Genomic DNA, 11,784 nt, shown 5'->3' on the forward strand with positions numbered 1-11,784 from the left:
TCTGGGTTGCAGGGTGCTGTGCTTTGGGTGGGGGCAGAGGGGCTGGTCAGTCTCTCTTCATTGTTCATGTCTGTCTCTGTTATCTATTGCTGCATAATAAAGCACCCCAGATCTTAGAGGTTTGAAGAACAATTTATTATTGTCTCTCATAGTCCTGTGGTGACTGGGCTAAGCTGGTGGTTCTTGCTTAGCTTAGCCCAGCTTAGCCCTGCATGGGGGGTCCCTCATGCAGTTGCAGGCAGAAAGCATTTCAAGGCTTTGTTGGGCTCCAAAGTGGTTTCTTCACTCACCTGTCTGCTCCCCACCTGAGATGGCTGAAACAATCAGGACGGGCTGGCCATCTTTTTCTCTTCATATAGTCTTTCCACGCGGCTAGCCTGGGCTTCCTCACATAGGGCAGTCTCAGAGTAGCCCAGTTTCTTTGATGGCTTATCCTGGAGCAGCGTTCCAAAAGCTAAGGTAGAAAGCTGTGGGGCTTCTTGGACCTGGATCAGAAGTCAGGCAGTCACTTCTACATTCTCTTGGTTACAAGGGGCCAGCCCAGAATGGACGTGGGAGGGGCTACCCAAAGGCTTGAAGAGCAGTGTGGTTCTTGATGGGCCATCTTTGGAGGCCAGCCATGACAATGCGTGCCTTTCAACACTGTCTTCTCTAGCTTCTTCTACCTCACCAGCCACTCCTTCTTAGTCTCCTTGAGTCTCCCTCATCTGGCTTCAAATGAATCAAGTGCCCCAAAACTCAGACCTGGGCCTCTCCGCTCTCTATATTCTACCCCTTCGTGATTTCATTCAGTCTCGTGGCTCTAAACACCTAATAGCTGATAGGTCCAAAATTTCCATCTCCTGCCTGAATCTCTCCTCTAAAGTCTGCACTCCAATCTCCAGCTGCCTACTCCACATCTCCACTTGGATGTCTCACAGGGACCGCCACGTGAGCAGCTCCAAAACCACCTTCCAGCCCTTGGTCCCAGACACTTTGCAAAAGAATATAAGAGACTAGCTAATGTGAATGGCTAAGAATTGCACATAAAAGGATGCTCAATGTCATTAGTCAGTAGAACAATAAAAGTTAAAGTCACAGTGAGATATCATTACACATCCATGAGAATGGGTAAAATTAGAAAAACTGATCATATGTGTGAGTGAGAATGCAGAACACATGGAAGTCTCAGACGCTGTTGGGGGAAGGCAAAACGTGGTAAACCACTTTGGAAAACAGTTTGGTGATTTCTTGAAAAGTTAAACATGTACCTACCTTATGACTTGACCCAGCCAGGGCACTCCTAGGCATTTACCCAAGAGAAACTGAAACATTTGTCCCACAGAGATTTGGACACAAATGTTCACAACAGCTTTATTTGCAATCACCAAAAACTGGAAACAACCTGAAAAGTCCATCAGTCCATCAATAAATGAATGGATAAACAAATTACGGTACATCCATAAAAGAGATACTTCTCAGCAATAAAAAGGAACAAATTATTGACACCTGCGACATGGATGGATCTCAAAATCATTATGCTGAGTCAAAGAAGCCAGCCCCCACCCCGACAAATGAATACATACTGTATAATTTCATTTATACACATTATGGAAAATGGAAACCAATTTATGGTGACAGAAGTAGATCAGTAGTGGAGGGAGGGAGGAATTACAAAAGGGCACAAGTATAGACGATGGATTTGGGGAGCGATGGGTGTCTTCACTATTTTAATTGTGGTGAAGGTTTCATGGGTGTATACATATGTCAAAACCAATCAAATTATACACTTGAAATATGTACCATATATTGTACTTCAATTATACCTCAATAAAGTTGGGAAAAAATTGAATCAAAAGAAAAACAAAGAACAACAAAAAAAGACACATGTCTGGAAGAATGCACACCAAACAGTTAATATTAGTCACTTACCTTCAGGAAGTGGGAAGGGGGACAAGAATTATCACCTGTTACCTTTCACGCAACTTTCTAGTTTAAATTGTTTACAAAAAGCATATATTACTCAGGAGTTTAAGAGAAAAAGCAATACATTTCTTGCCCCCCCCCCCCAGCCTCAGCCCAGCGATCAGGAGGTCTGTCACATGCCCCCAAATGGACCAGGTTGTTCTGCTAAACAAAGACACCTCCTGGATTTGAGCCAAGAGTTTCTGGGGACAAATTCCCATCCGGAGACAATGAAAACTGTGCTCCCTCAGAACAGGGACTTTATTTACACCTTATATCTACATTCCGGACTGGGGCCCACACGGGATGATTGCCCAGGAAGATAACGAGTCATAATCTCTGCCCAAGACTGGGCTCCCCCTGCCAACTTCCCATCTGGGTAATTAAACCAGCTGGCAGCCCCGTATCAGTGTTTGTGGCATCTTTGGGGCAGAGGGACATGGTACCTCTAGAAGCCACACTTGGCTTCTTCAGAGGGGCAGTTTCCTGGGTGACTTTAGGATAAGCAAGCTGAATTCAGGCTGGGGTCCTCGGCCCCAGGACCCAAGCAAACATGAACCTCTTGGCACGTCAGGGGTTTGGGAACAGCTGTCTGAGCTTCTGCATTTAGGGGTTTGCCCACGTGTGTGCTATTTTGCCTAATCTCTCCCTAAACGTTGGTTCCTTGAATTCCGCAAGGAGTTGGCTACCCCGTAGCTAGTCCACCTGTCACCCCAAATTCCTCCCTTCCTCAATAACAGCACCAGGATATTTCAGGGGATTGCCGCCTCCCCCTGCCCCCAGACGCACAAGGTAAATCTGTTTTCTTTTTTTTGACGCCTAGTTCAGTGGAAGGTGATGCCTACTCATCTGCTACATGAGCATTTAGGTGAGGAAACGTAAGTAGCCGGAACTCATTCCTAATTGGGTTTGGAGATTTCACTTAAATTAAACCTTTTGGTGTTAAGAGTTAGTTTGGCAACATGCAGCTTCTTTTTAAAAATTTTTAAAAGTGTTTTACTTTTTTTTCCTATCCTCCCTCCCACCCCCTTCCCTTTGGCAACCATCAGCTTGTTCTCTATATCTATGAGTCTGTTTCTGTTTTTTTTTTTAATGTTTATTCATTTATTTTGTTTTTTTTAGGTTCCACATATAAATGAGATCATATGGTATTTCTCTCTGTGTCTGACTTATTCTACTTACCATAATTCCCTCTAGATCCTACACGTTGTCGCAGATAGCAAGATTTCATCCTTTTTTATTGCTGAATAATATTCTATTTTATATATGTACCACATCTTCTTTATTCATCTATTGGTGGACATTTAGGTTGCTTCTTGGCTCATATCTTGGCTATTACTAGTAATGCTGCAAGATAAATCTTGATTGGGCTTGACCGTCTCTACTCAGAGCAAGATCCAGCATCAGCCTCCCCTGAGAGCTTGTTGGAAATGCAGAATCTCAGACCCCACCCAGCTTATGGAACCAGAAATCTTCATTTTAACAAGGTCTCTGGTGACTGAACACATTAGTTCTCAAACCTGGCTGGACATTAGAAACGCCTGGAGAGTTTTTCCTAATACCAATGCCTGGGGTCCTCCGCTGAGATTTTGATTCGGTTAATCTGGAAGACCGCTGGAAGCTTCTGAGGCAGCATTGTGGTGAGGTCTATTTAAATGATACTTCTGGATGTGCATATCAGCAGCCCTGGGGTAGGGGAGCTCCTGGGGAAGATTTTCCACTCGTAGAGAAACACATGGGAGGGGATGCTCTCCTCTTCCTTTAAAAGGTCAGTAGTGTCTGGGTGTGGCCCCCGGAGTTGTCTCATGACCTTGAGGCAACAAGCCTGAGGACTAAACACCAACCACCTGGGATAAGGGAGAGGCAAGCAAGAAAGAGCCTGAGACCTTGCAGAAGTTCAACTACTGGATGACCTCACCCCAAATATATAATTTGGTTCTTTTTTATTTGTGTTCAAAAGCATGTAATGCCTTGTTATTCAAAGTGTGATCCAAGAACCAGCAGCGTCAGCAAGGGAAAACAAACCATGGTTTTGGAGAGGACAGTGCCTCACAAGCAGTAGTTCAGTTCCCAAGAGATCTGGGGCAAGAGTGAGTTTTATAGAGTGTTAGGGAAGGCAACATGAAACAGGACCTGATTGGCTCACAGGTCGTATTTTCTGGGGTAAGGTAAGATAGCTAAACCTGAGTTGGAGGATTATGACTCGTGTATGTTAGGTATCCTTGACAAGAATTTACTTAAGTGTAGGCTGACGGGTTTAGATTTGACAATGGTTAGGCCATCAGAGCGGCCTCCATTTTCTGGGTCCTGATATATGAATTAACTTTATCACTAAAAATGCAGAATCTCGGGCCCCACCGCATACCAGCTGTCTTTTTAGTGATTTACATTCTTCACCTGACTTTACACTTCCTGTAGCCTGGTCTGTTAAAATCACCACCAGGCACTGCTATTCAGAGATTCAGGATGAAAAAACATTTAAATAATCCAGTGTTCCTGGAGGCATGGTTGGGTTTTTTCAGCATCTTCTTTGCGTTAGACACCTCTCACCCAGGATCCGTTTTCTTCTGCATCAAAAGAGCTTTTAAGAGCTTAGCATCATGTAGGACTTGGCATCAAATAAAATTTACTGCTTGGAGAAATAGTATCAGGCTAAACACTTTCCTCCAGCATCAGCTGAGATCCACCAACTGGCCAGCTTTTCCAGTAATTATCAGCAAATTAGGAAATTTTCGTGGAGGGGAACTTCTCAGCATAGGACTGCATTTGCTTAATTAGGAATTCAGCATATTGAAGATGATTTGAAAGGGGTAGGGAGGAAGGGGAAGAAAAAACACAATTATTTTAAGTGGACCTAAAAAAGAGAACTCAATTTTTCCACTTTTTCCAGATTGAAAAAAAATGCCCTATGGGCAGCACCCCACGGTTAAAATAAATAAGCATGTGATTAAATTGCCAACTCCACTCACTCTCCTATTTTGCCAATATCTTTGGTGGGCATCAAGTGTTTGTCCATTTCACAGGTGTTTACTGAGCATCTTTATTGAGTTTTCATGCCAGGTATTTTTCAACCCCCCAGTGAGGCATCTTTATGAGTTCCATTTTACAGGTAAGAAAACTGAGGCAAGGAAAGATCACATGATTTTCTAAGGTCACACAGCTGGGAAGTGACTGTTCCAGGATGCCAATCCAAGTGAGATTCGTATATGGGGCAGGGGTGGGAGGTGGGGGACTGTCACACACACAAATATCCTTTCCCTTCTTAGCAACACTCTGGCTCCCACGGCATTTCCTGTGACTTTTCCTAGCTCGAAAATCTCAATAGAATGTTTTGTATTTTAACATTAGTTGTTTTCTTTTCTAAATATTACAGAATTTTCATAATAGCCATATATATTACTTTTATATTCTGAAACACTATTTTTGTCCTTCCTAACTGGCTGCAAGAACCATTTTTTAAGATGATATAAAGTTTTATTTATATCTTTCATATTGTCTGTGAAAGCCATTTTATCTTAAAATAGAAGTTTTCTTTGAAAATGACATATTCTAACATAAGTCCATCTCCAGCATTGTTGGAGGATTCGTCTATTCCTCAATGTGAAAGGACGTTGGACCAGATTTCAGGAACTCAGTGTCCTTGGACAAGTCAAGCTCTCTCTCTGGGACTCAGTTTCCTGAGTCTATAAAATGGGGCTAGGGCAGAGGCAGAGTGGTTTCCAGCAGTTATCTCTGGCAGCCAACAGCTAAGTTACCAAATGTGCCTTTAGTCGTGAAACAGGTGATGCAAATACCTTTTGTCCTTAAAAGTCATAAGCTAGTAGACTCGTAATCAAAACGAGAGGGGACCAGCTCTAAGATGAGTTAGAGTGAAATTTTTGTCTACATGTCATGGAAAGTTACCTTTTATGTTAATGCTGTGGTGGGTACAACTCCTTCCATATTACCAGTTTACGGTTGCCATTGAACATTTTTTTTAAATTGTGATAAAATACACATAAAATGCACTATCTAACCATTTTTCAGCGTGTAGTTCAGTAGTGTTGTTATGCAGCCAATCCCCAGAACTTTCCCATCTTGCAAAACTGAAACTCTATACCCATTGAACAGCTCCCCATTTTGTCATTTCCCCAGCTTCTGGCAACCACCCTTCTACCTTGTTTCTGATATTGACTAACTTTAGGTAACTCATGTACGAGTTAAGTGGCATCATCCATCTTTTCCTTTTGACAGGCTTATTTCAAGGATGTCTTCAAGGTATCTATGTTGTAGCATGTGTCCCAATTTCCTCCCTTAAGGATGAAGAGTTGTATATCACATTTTGTTTAATCCATTTATCTGTTGGACATTTACATTGCTTCTACCTTTTCGCTATTGTGAATGTCGTTATGAACACAGGTGTATGGCTGAGACCCCGCTGTTCTTCTTAGTGTATACCCAGAAGTGAAATAGATGGATCATATGGCATGTTAATTTTTTGAGGAACCACAATACCATTTTCCATTCCTACCAACAGTGTACAAGGGTTCCAATTTCTCCACATCCTAACTTATTTTGATAGCCATCCTAATGGGTCTGAGGTGCTTATCTCTTTGTGGTTGATTTGCTGATGTTAATTATCTCTTTACCTGCTTACTATTTATCTTCTTTGGAGAAATGTCTATTGAAGCCCTATTTTTAAAACATTTTTTGTTGTTGAGTTGCAGTTTATATTCTGGTTATTAATCCCTTATCAGATACATGATTTGCAAATATTTTCTCCCATTCCATAGGTTGTCTTTTCGTTATGTTCCTTAATGCACGGGGTTTTCCAATTTGTTTTTCCTTTTGCCTAAGAATCCTCTTTTATTCCATCGTGTTTTAAAATTATATGTAACATTGAAGAAAGTTAGAAAGCACAGAAGATATACTGATGGCAAGTTTATGAAGAGATGCTCCACATCATGTCATCAGGGAAATTCAAATTAAAACAATGATACCATACTGTTACCGTATGATCCAGCATAGCTCAGCCTCACTGTCCATCATCCCCCATCCCAGGCTGAAGTTCCAACCAAGGGCTGAGGGCTGTCTACGTGGGTCCATGCTCCAAGAGTGAGCAAGGTGGGCTAGGGTAAGACCCTACCAGGCAAGGGAAGACACTGGCAGGGCCATTTACTAACAGTGTAAGTTACTTCCCCTCTGAACCGGTTTCCTCATCTGTAAAATAGGTACAATACTATTACCTCCCTTGCAGAGTTGAGGAAAAATCTGTAACATGTAAAGTAACTAGCATGGAGTCTGGTAGTAAATTTCAGTGAGTTGCTGTAGGACGGTGAAATGTTTGAGGCAGCCTAGCATGTACACATCAACCTTGAAAAGTGACATTAAAGCCCCAGACTGCAAACACCACCATTTTCATATCAGAGCAAAAAAATGCTCTCACCCACTAGGACCACCCCCACCTCAAGCCTTCCCACCTGTAAACTGGCCCGATGGGGCTATTTTTAGGGAAAGGACCATTTATTTAAATGAGCCTGCCAAGTGAAAAGATCCAGATCTCTCCTCTCCTTTATTAAAAAGCCACAGATATAAATAAGCCCAAGATGGTATGTTTCTGCCACAACTAACAGGTAAAAATTGAAAACAGACCTGCAGTTAACATTTGGACCTTAGGAAGAATTATCAAGGGACCAACAGATTGGTGAGCCATGGGACCTGCCCATTTCACCCACCCAGACTTTGAAGCCAGTTTGGAAACTATTTGGAAAACCTTGTAAACTCCAATTCCCCCCCCCCCCCCCCCCAGACAACCTTGGAGGAAAAATCCAAGTCAACAGAATGTAAAAGTTACTCATCAGGTACGAAGTCTATCAAGGCTTTACCTTAAGGAACAGATGCCCCCATCCCAAGCCAGGTGCTCTCAGGAATGAGGTTGCCCGATTCACCAAATAAAATTATACCCACTAACATTTCAATTCCAGCAAATAATTTCAATTATGTTCCAAACAAGACATGAGACATACACTAAAAGTTATTTATCTGAAATTCAAATTGAACTGGGCATCGTTTTTATATGGCCCAACTATGACAAGGGCAGTGCTGAAAGGGACACATAGCTCAAATTGCAGGTTTCAAACTGGCTTCCAGGCCATGAGGCCCCCATATGTACGTTGCTCATTCTTCAAAGTTTATAAACTTGGAAATCAGTTGCCAGTATTTTAAGGGTTTCTGGCTTCCTTTAAAAATGGGAAGCCCCCACCATCACATGATGGGGAGAGAAGGGAATGCCGTAGAGTGAAAACTGATTCTTCACGTTAGATCGAAAAGATCGTGGGCAAATTTGATTCTGGTTGGTCTGTTGCATGAGTCTGGTGGTTGCATGTCAGTAGCTCACATTGCAGGCCTGGAGAACTTGCCCTTTGTCATGCTCTGCTGCTGCAGTGGACCCCAGAAGTGCTGGCTTCACCACCTGAAAAACGCCCATCTGCAATTTCCCTGCCTGCCACTCCTTTCATAGGCCAAGCGTGAAAGCTTCTCTCCACAGGCTGGAAAATGTGCCCACAGCGCCCCCTGCAGACAAAGGATGGAGCTGCAAGTCCTGGAAGGAGGCCCAGCTCCACCTTCCCTGGTGATTGTGGCCGTTCTGAGTGAGACAGGCAAAATCTAGATGAAAAAGAAATGACAAAATAACCATTTGAGAATCTTTTTATATTACAAGCAGAATTCTAAGTGTTTCTTTACTCCTCAAAATATCCCCATAAGGTGGGTACTATTATATCTCCATTTTTCTGAATAAATTGAGGCTGAGAGGTGAATCACCCAAAATGGAGTTCAAATCTCAGCTCCATCACTTCCAAGGCAATGTGACCTCAAGTAAATTGCTAAACCTCCCTGAGTCTGTTTTCCTATCTAAAGAGGTGAAGCAATTTGCCCAAGATCAGCCAGTCAAGAGGACCAAGTAGGATGATGAGACAAACTAGGAAGAAATATGGGGACGTGGGGGATGTTAAATGAAACCAAATTGGCCACAAGTCATTTGGAATTTCCCACGGTTAAACACTAAAAAGTTAACATGCTTATTAATCTCACATATCACCTATAGAGCACAGAACCCATGACTTAGGACATGCAACTCATTCAGAAACGCCTACATAAATATAAACGTGCAAGTGTGGGATCCACCCTCTGCCCCTGGAGTTTGACCTCTGTAGATACCTGCTTATTAATTATTATCCTGTTCAGTGTTTATCTCCAATGACCAAATCCAAGAACATTTTGATCTAAAGCATTTTTTATTTTCCTTCTCCAGATAGGAAGGCTACAAAGTTGTGTTGTGCTTTTTAAGGAAAATATAGGGTCAGCCTTTTTCAAGAATACAAGAGGCCTTGTATTCCAACTCTACTGGCAAGAAACTCCTTAGCAACTGGAGTTTGCAACTTCATTCTGACAAAGTGCTACACGTTTGGGATACGGGAGCACCTGGTTAAAAAACTTCAGCAACTAGGTAGATGGACATTGGACATTTAATTATCAGACCAAGAAGACTTTCAATCTATTCTGTACCTCATTGAAGCCTGTATGTTGTACTTATGCTAAAACGTTCAACCTCAATATAAACCCCTTCTAATTACAGGAAATATTCAAAGGTAGACAAATCCAGGATCACACCAAAAGGTATCTGTTGTTTCTAGAGGGACATAGCACCAATGCAATACATACAAGAGACAAATGGGGCGTTTGAATATGAAGTTGGTAAGCAGACATTAGGGAACTATTATTATTAGCTGTTAAAGATCAGTTATGTGGGCGAATAGGGATCAAGGGTCATGAAAGAGTAATAAGCGATCTTTGATGTGGCCAAAGGATCCAGAAAGGGGAGTGTGTTGTTTAAAAACGGGAGTGGGAGGTGTAGACTTAATTTTTCCTTTCTTGCAAGACCTGTAGTACCAATAGGTCAACAGTCTCCTGTTAACAATTCTCCCCTCCTGTTTTATACATCCAACCTGGAATTGGTCCCCAGGTTACTCCCAAGTGGGCAAATGCAACACCTCTCTACCCTGGGCACATTTAATAATAATTTTATTAGGTTGACACCGGGATAACACCATTTGCAGAAACCTCACCTGTTATAGGACAGACTGAACCAAGCCAAGGGGACGATCAGGCTACAATCAACCTACTTAGTGCCCAGTGGCTCACAGGGCTCCCGACCTGTAAAGTTAACAGATGAAGCAAAGATAAATGACCTTCATGCTAAGAGGAAAAAAACCCATAGAGCAAGCCCAATCCCCACATAGAAAGTAGTCTGTTAGTGATAAAACAGAAGTTATCTCTGAAGCTAATGCATCAGACAAAAACTGGCTAATAGTTTAGTTAGATCAACAGGGTCGATCTGATAGGGAAAAAAGTTGTCATCAGCTGCAACGGCCATATTTCAGCCACAGAAAATAGAGCACAAGGTGGATAGCCCCATATTTAAAAGAAAAGCAGTTACTACCTGCTCCATTCTCCAGATCCTTTGTCTATTCAGCCACATGGGCAAGGGCACTTAGGAAACATGTGTACATCACTTAGCAATCCTTTCCCACTCATGGATTCATCCTGGTCCATTCAAAGTCTGCTTTCTGCCAGCCATAAACCTGAGAGGAAAACACCGAAACATGAGCTCCAATCAGCTAGATGCCTAAGGAACTAGGGGACAAAGGAGGGGCACAAGCTGGCATATCAGACAGAAACTGGCTTAGAGTAGTTAGATCAACATGGTCGATCTGTCGGGGAAAAAAGTTCAGTCATCATATATGCCAGTAAGAAGCTATTGGTCTTTATAGACAGAGCCCTGAACCAGGAACAAGATTTGGTCGGTCTGATCCTATACTTGCAAATTCACTCAATATTTGAGCGCTTCTGTGTCCTGTTTGTAAGAAACAGGACACAGAAGTAAGAAAATATCTGCAAAGACCAACACTCCTGGCCTTCTGAGCTTACACTTGATACAGGCCTGTATGGCTGGCAAGAGCTGTGTAGAAATGTTCGACTTCTCCTGAAACGAGAAGTGACCACAGGGCTTTGGGCAAGTGTCAGGACGCTATATTTTAATGTAAGATGTTATCACTAAAAACCTGGGATAATGGGGCAGCCAGTTAGCTCAGCTGGGTAGAGCACGATGCTCTTTAACACCAGGGTTGCCGGTTCGATCGCCGCATGGGCCACTGTGAGCTGCAGTCCCTCCACAACTAGATTGAAACTACTTGCCTTGGAGCTGATTGGTCCTGAAAATCAGGAAAGTCAGACAAAGGATCCTCAGAGCATGCGTTTCCTACAATAGGCCAGGAGACAAATGCTTACCCCGGCAGTGAAGACACGGAAGGTTCTAGATGTCTACACAGAGTTCCCTTGGAGGCCCAGAAACGAGCCTCTCCTCCAAGATCCATTCTGCACCCTTTGATCGCGCTAACCTGCGAACCAACAAAGAAAGGGCATCAATCGCCATCTTCCCACGGTGGAAAAAGCACGTGGCCGGACCCTTTGAGGCTGATGTATCAGAATTAACTGGCAAGTATTTAGAGATCAGCATGATCGATCTGATGGGGAAAAAAGTAAAGTCATCATTTACACCAGCCAAGGACTCCTCGGGTCTGTATACAAGGCGCGGATTTTCCACCTCTAATTGAGCTCTCCAAAAGCCTATTAAGGTCAGAGCAAGAGGAGCCACGGGAAGGGGCGATGGCAAAGAAGAGGTACAGAGATCTCGAAGGGAAAACCATAGGTCTCAACTCACCGCACAGAGTAGTAACCCGGGTTCCCGGAGCCGGACGACATGGGATGAGGAGGACGCACACGAGGAACAGAACACGCCGC

At 43.0% G+C, this 11,784-nt stretch overlaps 1 long non-coding RNA gene and 3 other non-coding genes across 4 annotated transcripts; all 4 read right to left on the minus strand.

Moving 5' to 3' along the window:
* Positions 1 to 8,450: 8,450 nt before the first annotated feature.
* LOC109460599 (uncharacterized) lies at positions 8,451 to 10,566 on the minus strand. The gene is made up of 3 exons (XR_002139516.3): positions 10,424 to 10,566; positions 10,050 to 10,137; positions 8,451 to 8,589 (listed from the first exon to the last, which is right to left on the minus strand). It is a non-coding gene; the product is annotated as an uncharacterized LOC109460599 (long non-coding RNA).
* LOC141568383 (small nucleolar SNORD12/SNORD106) lies at positions 10,264 to 10,354 on the minus strand. The gene has a single exon (XR_012491527.1). It is a non-coding gene; the product is annotated as a small nucleolar SNORD12/SNORD106 (small nucleolar RNA).
* A 75-nt stretch (positions 10,567 to 10,641) lies between the features above and the next one.
* LOC141568381 (small nucleolar SNORD12/SNORD106) lies at positions 10,642 to 10,732 on the minus strand. The gene has a single exon (XR_012491526.1). It is a non-coding gene; the product is annotated as a small nucleolar SNORD12/SNORD106 (small nucleolar RNA).
* Positions 10,733 to 11,456: 724 nt separating this feature from the next.
* On the minus strand, positions 11,457 to 11,545 carry LOC141568380 (small nucleolar SNORD12/SNORD106). The gene has a single exon (XR_012491525.1). It is a non-coding gene; the product is annotated as a small nucleolar SNORD12/SNORD106 (small nucleolar RNA).
* Between the last annotated feature and the right edge of the window lie 239 nt (positions 11,546 to 11,784).

This window comes from Rhinolophus sinicus, chromosome 13, assembly GCF_057876585.1.
Source record: "Rhinolophus sinicus isolate RSI-liver-muscle chromosome 13, RSI-T2T, whole genome shotgun sequence".
In the NCBI taxonomy this organism is placed as follows: Eukaryota; Metazoa; Chordata; class Mammalia; order Chiroptera; family Rhinolophidae; genus Rhinolophus; species Rhinolophus sinicus.